This window comes from Halichoerus grypus, chromosome 12, assembly GCF_964656455.1.
Source record: "Halichoerus grypus chromosome 12, mHalGry1.hap1.1, whole genome shotgun sequence".
In the NCBI taxonomy this organism is placed as follows: domain Eukaryota; kingdom Metazoa; phylum Chordata; class Mammalia; order Carnivora; family Phocidae; genus Halichoerus; species Halichoerus grypus.
The window spans coordinates 43,388,174-43,406,374 of NC_135723.1; positions in this window are offsets into that span (position 1 = coordinate 43,388,174).

Genomic DNA, 18,201 nt, shown 5'->3' on the forward strand with positions numbered 1-18,201 from the left:
CCTAAGGATATGATCAGATTTAATTGACAAGATGTGCTGTAAGTAGGAAAGTTCTACTCATAAGAACTTTTTTGTAGTAACATGTCTTATTACATGGACTAATAGTCTCAACAGGCAACAAGGACTCACATGCGAAACTTAGCCTACACTCTGGAATGAATATTGAATGCTGCAAGTCATATGCTCTGTCTCTCTTGCCTTCCTGGTGAACACTATCTCCTAAAGAAAGCAATGATGAAATTAAAGACTTTCTCATTCTTTTCATCTTCTTTTGAAAGAGAGAAGACATATCTTAAAGACACACTGTGATTGGTCAACTTACTTATTTTGCTTTCCCCAGCAGATACTCACAATTCATATTAAAAACGCATTTGGGGCACCTGGGTGGCTCAGCTGGTTAAGCATCAGACTCTTGATTTCGGCTCAATCGTGATCTCAGGCTCCTGGTATCAGAGCCCCACCTTGGGCTCCACGTTCAGTGGGGAGTCTGTTTCTCCCTCTGTCCCTCCGCCTGTTTGTGTGCTCTCTCTCTCTCTTTCTCTCTCAAATAAATAAAATCTTTTAAAAATGCATTTGATAATATAAAATCAGGTGGTCCCAGTAAATGATCCTATTCTTCATTCTAATTCAATTCTTTATGTCATTGTTACTTAGCAATGTTTTCTCTGAAACTACATCCCATGTATATTTGTATTTCTTTGTGTGTTTATGGGAAGCATTATAACGAGGTGATTAAAAACTCTATTGATACCAAATCTATAATTTCCTTGTTGTATGATCTTGAATAAACAATAATTCCTTTTATGAAAAATGGGAATAGTTGGGCTACTTGCCTTAGCAAGAGAATGGTGGTGACTACTGAATTAAATAGATAATTACTAAAGAAATTCGTATTGTGTCCCTATCACCTCATGCTTGGTGACAGCAACTGTCATCTGATTTTGATGCCACTCTTGTTTCTTATTCAGTCTACTCTTTGAGCAGCAAAGAAACTAATCTTTTACATGTAGATCAAAGTATGACATTCCTTTGCTCAACACAAAAGCTCCAATGGCTTGAGATCATATTTAAAATAAAATCCAAGAAATTTTATTCATGACCCTACCACTTCTCTAAATTTTTTGCCACTGAACCTCTTGCTCATTCTACTAAAGCCACAATGGTTTTCTTGTTTTGCTAAAGTACAATAAGCTTTTGTCCTCGTTATGACATTTGTTCTTCCCTTAGTCATTCATCTGATCATCTCTACTCCTTCCAAGTCTCTGCTCAAATATCACTTTTTTTTTAAAAGATTTTATTTATTTATTTGACAGAGAGAGAGACAGCGAGAGAGGGAACACAAGCAGGGGGAGTGGGAGAGGGAGAAGCAGACTCCCTGCAGAGCAGGGAGCCCGATGCGGGGCTCGATCCCAGGACCCTGGAATCATGACCTGAACCGAAGGCAGACGCTTAACGACTGAGCCACCCAGGCGTCCCTCAAATATCACTTTTTATGAAGCCTAATTTCCTGCCCCAAATAACTCAACCCCTGTGCATGTTTTGGTCCCTCTCTGTTCTCTTCAGGGCCCCCTTGGTCTTCCTTCCTACCCATTCTAGTCTCATTGAACTTCTTTCAATTATCTTTATTTTTTTTCCAAGTTTTTATTTAAATTCCAGTGAGCTAACAGTGTAATATGTTTCAGGTGTAGAATTTAGTGATTCATCACTTACATACAACATCCAGTGCTCAACACAACAAGTGCCCTCCTCAGTACCTATCACCCATCCAGCCCATTCCCCTGCCCACCTCCCTTCCAGCAACCCTTGTTTGTTCTCTATAGTTAAGAGTCTGTTTTATGGTTAGCCTCCCCTTTTTTCCCCCTATGTTCATCTGTTTTGTTTCTTAAATTCCACATATGAGTGAAATCATATGGTATTTGTCTTTCTCTGATTGAGTTATTTCACTTAGAATACTTTTGAGCTCCATCCATGTCGTTGCAAATGGAAAGATTTCATTGTTTTAGTGGCTTATATTTCATACCACATCTTCTTTATCCATTCATCAGTTGATGGACATTTAGGCTGTTTCCATAATTTGGCTATTGTTGATTATGCTGCTTTAAACATCAGGTGCAGGTATCCCTTCAAATCAGTATTTTGTATCCTTTGGGTAAATACCTCGTAGTGCAATTGCTGTGTCATAGGATATCTATATTTAGCTTTTTAAGGAAAACGCTTTTATCTGTTTTCCAGAGTGGCTGCACCAATTTGCATTCCCACCAACAATGTACAAGCATTCCTCTTTCTCTGCATCCTTGCCAACACCTGTTGTTTCCAGTGTTGTTGATTTTGGCCATTCTGACAAGTGTGAGGTGATATCTCATTGGGGTTTTGATTTGTATTTCCCTGATAATGAGTGGCATTGAGCATCATTTCATGTGTCTGCTAGCCATCTGTATGTCTTCTTTGGAAAAATGTTCATGTCTTCTGCACATTTTTTAACTGGATTATTTGGATTTTTGGGTATTGAGTTTTATAAGTTCTTTACAGATTTTGGAGACCCTTTATCAGATATGTCATTTGCAAATATCTTCTTCCATTCTAAAGGTTGCCTTTTAGTTTTGTGGATTTTTTCCTTCCCTGTACAGAAGCTTTTTATCTTAATGAAGTTCCAATAGTTTATTTTTGCTTTTGTTTCCCTTGCCTCAGGAGACATATCTAGTAAGAAGCTGCTACAGCCCATGTCAAACAGATTACTGTCTGTGTTCTCCTCTAGGATTTTGATGGTTTCCTGACTCACATTTAAGTCTTTCATCCATTTTGAATTTATTTTTGTGGATGGTGTAAGAAAGTGGTCCAGTTTCATTCTTCTGCATGTTGTTGTCCAGTTTTCCCAACACCATTTACTGAAGAGCCTGCCCCCCCCCCAATTGGATCTTCTTTCCTGCTTTGTTGAAGATTAATTGACCATATAGTTGTGGGTTCATTTCTGGGTTTTCTGTTCTGTTCCATTAATTTATGTGTCTGTTTTTGTGCCAGTAACATACTGTCTTGATCACTACAGCTTTGTCATATAACTTGAAGTCTGGAATTGTGATGCCTCCAGCTTTGTTTTTCTTTTTCAAGATTGGTTTGGCTATTCAGCACCTTTTGTGATTCTATAAAAATTTTAGATTGTTTGTTTTAGCTCTGTCTGTGAAAAATACTGTTGGTATTTTGATAGGGATTGCATTAAATGTATTGATTGCTTTGGGTAGGATAGACATATTTACAATATTTGTACTTTCAGTCCATGAGAATGGAATGTTTTTCCATTTCTATGTGTCATCTTCAATTTCTTTCATGAGTGTTTTATAGTTTTCAGAGTACAGTTCTTTTACCTCATTGGTTAGGTTTATTCCTAAGTATCTTATGGTTTTTAGACCTAAAGATACCTGCAGATTGAAAGTGAGGGATAAAGAAATATTTATCATGCAAATGGAATGTTAAAAGAAAGCTGGAGTAGCAATACTTATGTCAGACAAACTAGATTTTAAACCAAAAACTGTAACAAGAGATGAAGAAGGGTACTATATCATAATGAAGGGGATTATCCAAGAAGAAGATCTAACAATTATAAATATTTATCCTCCCAGCTTAGGAGCACTTAAATATATAAAACAATTAATAACAAACACAAAGAAACTCATTGATAGTAATACAATAACAACACTAGGAGACTTTAACACCCCAATTACATAAATAGAAAGATCATCTAAGCAGAAAATCAACAAGGAAATAATGGCTTTGAATGACACACTGAACCAGATGGACTTAACAGACATATTCAGAACATTTCATCCTAAAGCAGTAGAGTACACATTCTTTTCAAGTGCACATGGGACATTTTCCAGAATAGGTCTTCAATCAGGCCTCAACATAATAGGTCATGAATGAAGCCTCAACAAGTACAAAAAGATTGAGATCATATCATGCATATTTTCTGACTATAATGCCATGAAGCTTGAAGTCAACCACAAGAAAAAATTTGGAAAGACCACAAATACATGGAAGTTAAAAAACATGCTACTAAAGAATGAATGGGTCAACCAGGAAATTCAAGAAGGAAAAAAAAAAAATACATGGAAACAAATGAGAGTAAAAACATGATGGTCCAAAACCTTTGTGATGCAGCAAAAGCAGTCATAAGAGGGAAGTATATAACATTACAGGCCTACCTCAAGAAACAAGAAAAGTCTCAAATAAACAACTTAACCTTATACCTAAAGGATCTAGAAAAAGAACAACAAATGAAGCCTAAAGCCAGAAGAGGAAGGGAAATAATAAAGATTAGACCAGAAATAAATGATACAGAAACAAACAAACAAAAAAAGCAGTAGAACAGATCAATGAAACCAGGAGCTGGTTCTTTGAAGGAATTAATAAAATTGACAAATCCCTAGCCAGACTTACCAAAAGAAAAGAGAAAGGACCCAAATAAATAAAATTACAAATGAGAGAGGAGAAATAACAGCCAATACCACAGAAATACAAACAATTATAAGAGAATATTATGAAAAATTAGATGCCTACAAATTGGACAATCTGGAAGAAATGGATACATTCCTAGAAACTTATAAACTACCAAAACTGAAACAGAGAGAAATAGAAAACATGAATAGACTGATAACCAGCAAAGAAATTGAATTACTAATAAAATATTTCCCAACAAACAAAAGTACAGTGCCAGATGGCCTCACAGGGGAATTCTACCATACATAAAGAAGCATTATTACCTATTCTTCTCAAACTATTCCATAAAATAGAAATGGAAAGAAAACTTCCACACTCATTCTATGAGGCCAGCATTACCTTGACTCCAAAACCAGACAAAGACTCCGCTAAAAAAGAGAACTACAGGCCAGTATCCCTGATGAACATGGTTGCAAAAATTCTCAACAAGATACTAATGAATTGAATCCAACAGTACATTAAAGAATTATTCACCACAATCAAGTGAGATTTATTCCTGGGCTATAAGGGTGGTTTAATATTTGCAAATCAATCAACGTGATACACCATATTAATAGAAGAAAGGATAAGAACCATATGATCCTCGGAGGAGGAGCAAGATGGCAGAGGAGTAGGAGACCTAAATTTCGTCTGGTCCCAGGAATTCAGCTAGATAGTTATCAAACCATTCAGAACACCTACAAACTCAACAGGAGATCGAAGAAAAGAATAGCAGCAATTCTATGAACAAAAGCGACCACTTTCTGGATAGTAGGACGTGCGGAGAAGTGAATCTGAGGCGATATATGGGAAGATAGACCTCGCGGGGAGGGAGCCTCCGTCAGCCAGCTACTGGCAAGTGATAGAGCAGCGGAACACAAAATCGGAACTTTTAGAAGACCACTCGCTGAGTGACGTGGCTCCAGTGGCTAAGTGGGAGGTGGAACCCTCGCTGGGACAGTGTGGTCTCAGGACCCTCGGGATCACAGAAAGACCAGGGGTGCCTGAGTGCAGCAGAGCTCCCAGGTATCGGAGCGGGGAAGCCAGCTGCAAAGACGGAGCCAAGGAGTGGGCTCTCAGCTCAGGGTTGCCATAAACCGTGATCCGCAGCACAGTCAGGCCACTGGTCTTCCAGCAGGGACCCAAGAAGCAGCAGATCCAGGGAGACTTCCCTTCCTCCCCTGGGAGGAGTGGCGCGGGAGCGCACCACAGGAATCTGCTGCGTTTGGAAACTCTAAACAGGGTCCTGTGCCAGAGATAGAAACTCTCGGTCACAGGCTGGGTGAGCACAGAATGCGGCTGCAGACCAGGGAGACAGGAGTGATTGACTGCTTTTCTCTGATGGCTCACTGAGGAGTGGGGCCCTGAGTTTTCGGCTCCTCTGGGACCAGAGATTGGGAGGCCGCCATTTTCATTCTCGTCCTCCAAAGCTGTATGGAAAGCTTTCAGGGAACAAAAGCTCCCAAGAGCAAACCCAAGCAGATTACTTAGCCTGGCCCCTGGCAAGGGTGGGGCAATTCTGCCTCAGGCAAAGACTGAGAACCACTGCAACAGGCCCCTCTCCCAGAAGATCAGCAAGAATATCCAGCCAAGACCAAGTTTACCGATCAATGAGAATGGCAAAACCCCAGAGCTATGGGAATACAGCACATAGCATTCATGGCTTTTTTCCCATGATTCTTTAGTCTTTCAAAGTTAATTTTTTAAATTTTCATTATTTTTTCTTTTTCTATTTTTTTAGTCGAATTTTTCTTCTTCCCTTCTTCAACCAACATCTTATCAATTCCTTTTTTAAAATCTTAATTCTCATTTTTACAATCATATTTTATCCCTTCATTGTATTTAATCTTATTTTTTTAATATAAGTTTTTCTTTCTTTAAAATTTTGGGATACACTTTCTTCTAACAGACCAAAATATACCCTAAATCTAGTGTCTGACATTGTCCTAGTCTCCTGCCTGATCACATTCTCTCTTTTTTTAAAAAATTTTTTCATTCTTTTTTCAACCAACTTCTTATCTTATCAATTCCTTTTTTAAAATCTTTTTTAATTTTCATCTTTACAGTCATATTCCATCCCTTCATTGTATTTACTCTTATTTTGTATATATATAAGTTTTTCATTCTTTAAAATTTTGGGAGGCAATTTCTTCTAACAGACCAAAATACACGCAAAATCTAGTGTGTGGCTCTGTTCTATTCACCAGCCTGATCATATTCTTTCTTTTTTTTTTTTTTTTTTTGTTATTTCCCTCTCTTTCCCCCTGATTTTGGTTCTCTTCTGGTTTGTTTAGTGTATATTTTTCTGGAGTCATCGTTACCCTTTTAGCATTGTGTTCTCTCATTCATCTATTCTCCTCTGGACAAAATGACAAGATGGAAAAACTCACCTCAAAAAAAAGAACAAGAGGCAGTACCGACTGCAAGGGACCTAATTGATACAGAAATTAGTAAGATGTCAGAACTAGAGTTCAGAATAATGATTATAAAGATACTAGCTGGGCTTGAAAAAAGCATAGAAGATACTAGAGAATCCCTTTCTGGAGAAATAAAAGAACTAAAATCTAACCAAGTCAAAATCAAAAAAGCTATTAATGAGGTGCAATAAAAAATTGAGGCTCTAACTGCTAGGATAAATGAGGCAGAAGAGAGATTTAGTGACACAGAAGACCAAATGATGGAGAATAAAGAAGCTGAGAAAAAGAGAGATAAACAACTACTGGATCACAAGGGGAAAATTCGAGAGATAAGTGATACCATAAAGCAAAACAACTTTAGAATAATTGGGATCCCAGAAGAAGAAGAAAGAGGTGGGGGGCAGAAGGTATATTGGAGCATATTATAACAGAGAACTTCCCTAATATGGGAAGGAAATAGGCATCAAAATCCAGGAGGCACAGAGAACCTCCCTCAAAATCAATAAAAATAGGTCAATACCCCAACAGCTAATAGTAAAACTCACAAGTCTCAGAGACAAAGGGAAAATCCTGAAAGCAGCTCAGGGACAAAAGGTCTGTAACCTCCAATGATAGAAACATTAGACTGGCAGCAGATCTATCCACAGAGACCTGGCAGGCCAGAAAGGACTGGCATGATAGATTCAGAGCACTAAATGAGAAAAATATGCATCCAAGAATACTATATCCAGCTAGGCTGTCATTGAAAATAGAAGGAGAGATAAAAAGCTTCCAGAACAAAAACTAAAAGAACTTGCGAACACCAAACCAGCCCTACAAGAAATACTCATCGATATGCTGTCTGCAAGAGACTCATTTTAGACGCAAAGACACCTCCAGATTAAAAGTGAGGGGGTGGAACTGTCAAAAAAATAAAAATATTTTAAAAATAAAAAAGTGAAGGGGTAGAAAACCATTTAGCATGCTAATGGACATCAAAAGAAAGCTGAGGTGGCAATCCTTTTATCAGACAAATTAGATTTTAAACCAAAGACTGTAATAAGAGATGAGGAAGGACACTACATCATACTTAAAGGGTCTATCCAACAAGAAGATCTAACAATTGTAAATATTTATGTACCTAACATGGGAGCAGCCAATTATATAAGCCAATTAATAACAATATCAAAGAAACACATCAACAACAATACAATAATAGTAGGGGACTTTAACACCCCCCTCACTGAAATGGACAGATGATCTAAGCAAAAGATCAACAAGGAAATAAAGGCATTAAATGACACACTGGACCAGATGGACTTCACAGATATATTCAGAACATTCCATCCTAAAGCAACAGAATACACATTCTTCTCTAGTGCCCATGGAACATTCTCCAGAATAGATAACATCCTAGGTCACAAATTAGAAGAATCACAAATTCTTCTAAAGAAGAATTAATACCTATTCTTCTGAAGGTGTTTCAAAGAATAGAAATGGAAGGAAAACTCCCAAACTAATTTTATTTGGTACTCGACTGGTACCAAAAGACTGGGATCATTCCCTGCCTATTTTCAGACCACAATGCTTTGAAACTAGAACTTAATCACAAGAGGAATGTCAGAAAGAACTCAAATACATGGAGGCTAAAGAGCATCCTACTAAAGAATGAATGGGTCAACCAGGAAATTAAAGAAGAATTAAAAAAATTCAGGGAAACCAATGAAAATGAAAACACAACTGTTCAAAATCTTTGGGATGCAGCAAAGGCAGTCCTAAAAGGAAAGTATATAGCAACACAAGCCTTTCTCAAGAAACAAGAAAGATCTCAAATACACAACCTAACCCTACACCTAAAGGAGCTGGAGAAAGAACAGCAAATAAAGCCTAAACCCAACAGGAGAAGAGAAATAATAAAGACCAGAGCAGAAATCAATGAAATAGAAACCAAAAGAACAGTAGAACAGATCAATGAAACTAGGAGCTGGTTCTTTGAAAGAATTAATAAGGTTGATAAACCCCTGGCCAGACTTATCAAAAAGAAAAGACAAATGACCCAAATCAACAAAATCATGAATGAAAGAGGAGAGATCACAACCAACACCAAAGAAATACAAACAATTATAAGAACATATTATGAACAACTCTATGCCAGCAAATTAGATAATCTGGAAGAAATGGATGCATTCCTATAGACGTATAAACTACCAAAACTGAACCAGGAAGAAATAGAAAACCTGAACAGACCCATAACCACTAAGGAAATTGAAGCAGTAATCAAAAATCTCCCAACAAACAAGACCCAGGGCCAGATGGCTTCCCAGGGGAATTCTACCAAACATTTAAAGAAGAATTAATACCTATTCTTCTGAAGGTGTTTCAAAGAATAGAAATGGAAGGAAAACTCCCAAACTCATTTTATGAGGACAGCATCATCTTGATCCAAAAACCAAAGACAAGGACCTCATCAAAAAGGAGAACAGACCAGTATCCCTGATGAACATGGATGCAAAAATTCTCACCAATATACTAGCCAATAAGATCCAACAGTACATTAAAAGGATTATTCACCACGACCAAGTGGGATTTATCCCTGGGCTGCAAGGTTGGTTCAACATCCGCAAATCAATCAATGTGATACAATACATTAATAAAAGAAAGAACAAGAACCATATGATCTTCTCAACAGATGCAGAAAAAGCATTTGACAAAGTACAGCATCCTTTCTTGATTAAAACTCTTCAGAGTGTAGGGATAAAGGGTGAATACCTCAATATCATAAAAGCCATCTATGAAAAACCCACAGCAAATATCATACTCAATGGGGAAAAACTGAGAGCTTCTCCCCTAAGATCAGGAACGCGGCAGGGATGTCCACTCTCACCACCGTTATTTAACATAGTATTAGAAATTCAGCAATCAGACAACAAAAAGAAATAAAAGCATCCAAATCAGGAAGGAAGAAGTCAGACTTTCACTATTTGCAGATGATATGATACTCTATATAGAAAACATAAAAGACTCCACCAAAAAATTCCTAGAACTGATACATGAATTCAGTGAAGTCACAGGATACAAAATCAATGTACAGAAATCAGTTGCAGCAGAAAGAGAAATCAAGGAATCAATCCCATTTATAATTGCACCAATTACCTTCATACTTGCTTCCAATCAGGGGGTGACAAGAGGTCAATCTCAACTTAATTTTAGTAAGTGATGTAAGGTACAGAGCTAATATGGATATGGAAAAATAAATAGTCAAGAAATATATTTTTTAAAGATTTTATTTATCAAGAGAGAGAGAAAGAGAGAGCATGAGCAGTGGGGAGGGCCAGAGGGAGAAGGAGAAACAGACTCCCCACTGAGCAGGGAGCCAGACATGGGGCTCAATCCCAGGACCCTGGGATTATGACCTAGCCAAAGGCAGATGCTTAACTGACTGAGCCACCCAGGGGCCCCTCAAGAAATATTTTTGAAAAGAAATTATTTTCCTCATGAATTTTATCAATGCCTTTGTCAAAGGCAATTTGACTATGTATGTGTGGTTTGATTTTTTTGGACATTTACTCTGTTCCGTGATGTATTTGCCTATCCTTTACCAGCACCATGCCGTCTTGATTTCTGTTCCTTTTTACCAGGAATTGGCAGTTTTTTTTCTGTAAAAGCCAGATAATAAATATTTTATCCTTTAGGGGCCACACTACATAATCTTCTTTGTTACATCCCTTTGAAGTGTAAAAACCATTTTAGCTTTTAGGCTCTCCAAAAAGAAGCCACAGTAGGAATTGGCCCACAGTCTTTTGATTTCCAGTTGTAGATATTCAATTATTATACTAATAATTAAGTCAGGTAACATAAATTCTCTAATTTTGTTTTCTTTCAAAATTTGTTCAATACTTCAACTTTGTACCTAAAATTTAGTATCATGTTATCAATATTTATTTTAAAAAAACAGGATTTTGATTGTAATTGCATTGAATTTACAGATAATTGGAGAATAATTAATATCTTTATTGTTCTAAAATCATATACTTGAATGGCTATTCCAATTAACTTCATGACTGAAAATGATAAAATAATTGAGTATTCAGCCTAGTGAAACAACTCACTGAGATAATTTTCTCACTTGGTAATGCCACAGTCTTGTTTTAACGTGTGTTTGGTTGGTTGGTTGTTTTGTGTGGTGATAAATGCATTATTCCATAACCCTGTGAGATGAAACTCTGGGCTTTTTCCACTGTTTATCAGCAATTAGAAAGTGGCAAAGGGTCTTAGATCATTTTTACCTAGAAATCAGAAGAAATAATGGATAAACTGTGGTTATGATCCATAGCTTTTCAGACTAGAAAACACCAATCTTCTATAACAACAAATTCAGGAACTTGGCGGCTAATTGTAAACCACAAAAATGACTGGATGGAAGCATAGTCAAATGTTTCCTTTTATTTGTCTTAGTGATAAAATATGAATGAGTGTAAGTTCAATCTGGACACTGAGATTTATATTTGTCACAGAGACCACAGTTTAATTGAGAGGCTCCTGAATGACAAGACCCCTATGTTCATGACATGAAAGCTGCTTAAAAAAAAAAAAAGCACTCAAGAGTTTTCATGGATTCTGTGGCTGACCTTTCTGTAGGTGTCTTGTTATGCTTTCATACTTGCATTTTATGCTCCTTACATTCATGCTATCTTGTCTTTTCCCCAAAGTGCAAATTCAGGTTAGTTTAGTATAATTCTGAACCATTAAAAAAGGAGTTCTTTTAAAATTTTTCCTCAGCTCATTAGTCTGCATTAAGCTTCCCAGTACTGCATTTGTCATCTATCAGCCTTATTATTGACCACATTGTTCTTAATTATTTACTGATCCTCTTAATTTAGAATCACAAGGAATCATAGTATCAGGAACATTTTCTGATTCAGTTATTGCAAAGATTTGAGAGTAACACAGTAGCTAATTAGAAGTTCTCTTCCACTTTGATGCCAAACCTTTCCACTCTTATATTTTTATCCTTTAGAAAATATCTAGGGACGCCTGGGTGCCTCAATCATAAGCGTCTGTCTTCGGCTCAGGTCATGATCCCAGGGTCCTGGGATCGAGTTCCGCGTCAGGCTCCTTGCTCAGCAGGGAATCTGCTTCTCCCTCTGCCTGCTTCTGCTCTCTCTCTCTCTCATTCTCTCCCTCTCTCTGGCAAATAAATAAATAAAATCTTTAAAAACAAGAAAATATCTAATAATTATTTTATTTTTTTCAGAAGTTTTAAGATAGCTATTACAAAGCCATCCATGACTTCAATTAAATTCTAAGCTTAATTCAATTAATAAAGGAGGGGAAAAGTCTCTCACTTCTACTCCAAGAGAATCTTGGCTAAATGGGAGCTCAAGTATCACATACAGAATATGATTTGTTCACTAAATTTCTGGAAGCAAGTTTTGAAAAGTACTTTGTTTAGCTACCACAGTGGGATAGATTGCATCAGATAACGAGACACATAGCATGATCACATTAGTTGTTTGTAATCAAAGATGGTTTTGGAAAGTTTTTCACAGGAGCAGGAAGACTAAAATATTGGATGCAGTACTTGCCCTTAGTAGAATCTTAGTAGAGATTTCCTAGGGTTTTTGAATGCTACTTCCCTTTGTTCCTGCTATTCACATTGCAGATCTATGTCTAAGTGTTTATATGTATATAAGGCTTTCAGTTGCAGCCAACTGCTGCAGGTTGAGCTATTCCCCTTGTATGTACAGTTTCAACAATTGTTTGTCAGTATGCCCTTGTAGACCATCAGCCATTTTTCATCCATGAATAATTTCTGCAGTATGTTTCCTATCACCGCTCACCACTGTAAGAATTTTTTTTCTTTTCCACATGTTTATTTTCCTATCAAATTGTCTACACCATATATTGTAGCCAAATATATTTCAATCACATTCTTGAAGTTTAATTCAAAAAAATCTGATTTAAATTTGATGTGATTTAGGAGACACTGGTCCAGAGGTCCTTTTTTCATTGTATTTTCATTTGGTGCTTCAATTTAGGGAAAAAAAAAAATATATTATGACCTCTTATTTCTTAAGGATGGTTCCTAGTTGATATTACCATAGGACAGGAACTCTGTATTTTGTGTATAGCTTGTTAAATATTTATGGTTGTTGACTATTAACTGCTCTGGAGACCACTGAATGACATTGTTAAACTGAATGACTCCTTTCAAACAACAAAAATCAGGGGTGCCTAGGTGGCTCAGTTGGTTAAGCATCTGACTCTTGGTCTCAGGGTTGTGAGTTCCAGCCCTGCCCTGGGCTTCATGCTGGGTGTGGAGCCTATTAAAAAAAAAAAAAAAAAAAGTATATGATAAACAACAAAAATTAAACTGTGAATAAACTTAAAGATCGAATTGGCTTTAGTCAATGATTCATGAATCAGGCAGGATCCCAACTAACAAATAGAAAGGACTTCCACTAATCTGTAGAAAAGGAATGGTTTTTAAGGCAGAAGAAGGGCACAAAACAAATTTATTATCAAACAATGCCTTGTTTCAGGCAAGGTCACCTTCCTAAGGGGGACATAAGGGCTCTGTCGGGCAGATTACCTCACTAGTACTGACTGGGTAACTCCAGGTTGAGTAATTGAAGGTTATATTGTTGAGAGAGGTTGAAGCTGCAATTAGGTTAGGTATAAAGTCTTAGTTTACTGATGTGGGGCTTAGCACAAGGAAGTCCATCTTGGACCTCTTGTCTCTAACACTCCTTAATAATCAATGTATCCTTATCATTTCATAGGTGAAGGCATTGAGCTCAAAGATGTGAAATGCCCTTCAGTGCATTAATTGTTTCCATATCTCTGACTAGAGCTCAATTTTCTAACCTGAAAACAAGTTTTGTTGATAGCAATTTTTCTTACCTTTATGTGAGTTTATCTTCTGTAAAAGACTCATATATCTTGATTAAGGTTGACCTTATATTTATCATATATTCTGGAACTTATATGAGTGTAATAGACAGTGATAAAATTTTAAGAACATTAATATATTAAAATATTTATTTAGTGGGGCGCCTGGGTGGCTCAGTTGGCTAAGCGACTGCCTTCGGCTCAGGTCATGATCCTGGAGTCCCTGGATCGAGTCCCGCATCGGGCTCCCTGCTCAGCAAGGAGCCTGCTTCTCCCTCTGACCCTCTCCCCTCTCATGTGCTCTCTCTCTCTCATTCTCTCTGTCTCAAATAAATAAATAAAATCTTTAAAAAAAAATTTATTTAGTGACATAAATATTGGTTTTATCATAATTGTGTTCACATAAAAATGCCTATTCAAATTTTTAAAAAAATAAAATCAGTTTTGGGGCTCCTGGGTGGCTCCATCAGTTGGGTGTCTGACTTTTGATTTTGGCTCAGGTCATGATCTCAGGGCTGTGGGATCAAGCCCCACGTTGAGCTCCATGCTCAGCAGAGTCAACTTGAGATTCTCTCCATCTTCCTCTCCCTCTGCCCCTCCCTGTACTCACATGCATGCTCTCTCTCTCAGATAAATAAATAATAAATAAATAAATAACTATATTTTATTTTTTCCTTTTTTCTTTCAAGTTTAATAAATATCTTTTAAAAATTAAATAAAATCAATTTCTATAAGATATCATATATCTGTGTAAATTAAAACAAGGTTCAAAAGTGTTATGTTGAATACCTGAGCATTTAAAAGAGCTTAAACAAAAATATGTATTTATGCATTTTAATCAATTACTTATAACTTTATATTTTCCAATATAATATATTTTTTCATATAGACTTTTTATGGAATTGCCTACAAATCTTCCTTAAGGTTGCCTTTTTGGTTAATAAATTAAAAATGTTTACTCGAATTTCAACTGTCTTTTCTATATATTATGATAGCTTTAATTGAGGAAGGAATCACTCTACAGGTGCTAAGGAATCTGGCAAACTCAGCAAATCCATTAAATGGATAATATTCACAGTAATATTTTTTTAAAATATTTAAATATGTAAATACCACAAATATTTTAAATAATATTTTATAAGACAAAACTAATCTCATAAATTATTTCTATTAATAATTATTTTGAATATTTTAACAAATATATATATATACAAAATCATAGACCTTATTAATTTTATTCAAATATGTATCAGAACATAAATTTACCCAATTAAAAATTAAAGGTTCATTGAAAGAGTCTTCCCATTAGTTGTGATATTACAAAGTGCAGTTAAAGAATTCAAAAGTAAGTCTTTCATGCCAATTAATTTTTCATCATTTAGTTTCTTCTGTTCCCTTTGCTTACATAAGGATACATTTTAATATCTTATTTTATATTAAATAAATACAATTCACTAAATGCTGAGTTTTGTAGCACTTCATTGATTAAATATTTTAAATAAATATTTCAAACATATTTTGAATTAAAAGACACTACAATTTATATATTTCACTTACAAAAAAGTTTAATATTGTAAGACGTTTTTTGATCTAAGCACAGTAAAGTTTCAAAATTTCTAAAATACTATAATCAGCAAAGAAACTGTATTACAAGGCTAATTTTAGCCAACATCAGCTATATCACAAAACTTTATAGTTCAGTTACTTTAAATATACATAAAAATATTGTAATTGTTGCGAAATGTAACTTCTATTTCAATAGGTACATTAGTGCAGCTTATTTGGACATAGAAATGAATGGTACATGGGCCACAACCAATTCCCAGTATACTCCTGCTCTGTAGGTTTCTTAATTTGGTTAGATTATTTTACCTATTTTCTCTGTCCCCACAATATTTGTATTCATATTGTCACCTCAAAACCAAATAATTTTATCTTATATTTGAACATTTCAACTGAATTTGCAATAGCATTCACAATAATGTCTGATATTTCTCCTTTGATAATGTGAACTTTTAGCAACTTGACCTGAATTTTATAATGAATTGTCTGTAATTTTCTATTCATTTTCTATCTTCTCTTCTGGTTTTTGTTATTGCCTTCCTCCTTTCCAACCTACTTATTCCATTTTTCTACTCCAATGAATTTTTTGCTAAATCCCTTGATATTATTATTCCCTTTTATAATTTAGAAGATTGGTTTATTCATTTATCACATATATTTGATAATATTTTTTATGTTAACAGAGTTTTAAATATTTACAACTTATGAATTATGTAAGAAACTTAAAATAATATTTTTGGGGTGTTTGGGTGGCTCAGTCGTTAAGTGACTGCCTTAGGCTCAGGTCATGATCTCAGGGTCCTGGGATTAAGCCCCACATCTGGCTCCCTGCTCAGTGGGGAGCCTTCTTTTCCCTCTCCCTCTGCCATGCCCCCTGTTTGTGCTCTTTCTCTATGTCTGTCAAATAAATAAATAAAATCTATGTCTGTCCAATAAATAAATAAAATCTTTAAAAATAAATAAATAAATAAATAAATAAATAAATAAAATAATATTGTTCACTTTACCCCTCATTTATATCTCTGGTGTTGTGCTGCTATAGTTGTCATATTTTATTTCTATATAATATATGTAGCTATTTTAGATGTACATATAAATATAGAACATATATAAAATATAAATCTACATAGGATCTAGACATATACATACATATTTTATATAATGGAGATTTCTAAATATATACATATTTTATACATTATTTTTTTTTAAATTACTAGTCTTTTAAATAATTTTGATTAAAAATTGTGTTTTATATTTATTCATATATTTACCATTACTTAGGCTCTTCATTTCTTTCTATATTTATAGTCTTTTATGTGGGATCTTTTTTTTGTCAGTCTGGGTGCATTTAAAATTTTTCTCTTTAGCTCTGATTTTCAGCCACTGGTCTATCATTTCTGGTGTTGTGTCTTTCCTGGGGTTTTCTGAGATTCCTAAATATGTATGTTGATGCATTTTATCAATTTTGTAATATTATTTACAATTATATCATCTCCATCTCCTTTCTGGATTAGACCATTTGATATTTTCCCATAGGTCTCCAATATTATATCTAGTTTTCTTTCTTCTTCCTTTTTTTCCTCTGGGTTCAGACTAGATACATTTTATTAATCTGTCTTAAGTTTTTCTTTGTTCTGTTGTGTCCAGTCTGCTGTTTCGTTCATCAATTAATTCTTTATTTCAGATATTATATTAGTCAGTACTAAAATTACCATTTATAGGGTGCCTGGCTGGCTCAGTCAGTAGACCATGTGACTCTTGATCTTGGGATTGTGAGTTCGAGTCCCATGTTGGGTGTAGAGATTGCTTAAAAATAAGAAACTTAAAAAAAATAAAATAAAATTTCCATTTGCTTCTTTTATTAGGATTTTAATTTCTATACTGAAATTCTTCATCCTTACCACTTTAAGTCCAACTGTTCCTCACTAATCACAAAAGTTATTTTAAAGTTTTATTGCTCAATATTTTTCTTTATTATGGATTCTATTTCTTTGTTTCTTTGGATAATTCAAATATTTTTATTCTATCATGGAGAGTATGGAAGAGACTGTGGTAGATAATATTTATTGTCACAGAAGAACTGCCCCTTCTTCTATAGGGCCTCATGTATGAAGATCTTATTTTTACAACTTAATCCAGAATTGAGCTTTAGTTAATGTCAACTCGGCACTGACTTCATATAATTTAAAGGTAGTATCAATTACTTCCCTTCCAAAGGGTTTGGAATATAATCACCACTAAATTCCAGAGAGATCTCTCTGCTTTATAGCCCTGCCCTCTGTACCATCACATCTCCATGAAAAACCAGTGGAGAACAAAAGTGGGAAGGGAAGACTTTTGTCTCTGCTTCTGGGCTTTTCCAGAATTCAATCTGTCATTCTAGTCTGCAGGTTCAGAAATTTGGCAGGTAACTAATACCAACATACCAATATTGGGCCAAAGTGACATAATGTGCCTTCTGATATGATGTATTCTGAAGAATTGTTTAACTTGATCCTAATCATGAGGAAGTATCAGACAAAGCCAAGTAGAGAGACATTATGCAAAACAAACAAACAAAAACTTGGTCTGTACTTTTAATAAAATATCAAGCTAAGAAACACAAAGAAAGGCAGAAAGATTATTCTGGATTAGAGAATATAAGGACATGACAACTAAAGGCAATGCATATCATGGACCAGGGATGAAAAGAGCTATAAAGAATATTATAGGAACAACTTGACAAGATTTGAATATGGACTGTGGATTAGGTAATAAAATTTTATCAAAGCTATTTTTTTTTTTAATTTTGATGATTTAAGAGAATGTTCATATTATTCACAAATACACGCTAAAACATGTAAGCTAAATGTCTACAACTTGTTCTAAAATAGCTCAGGAA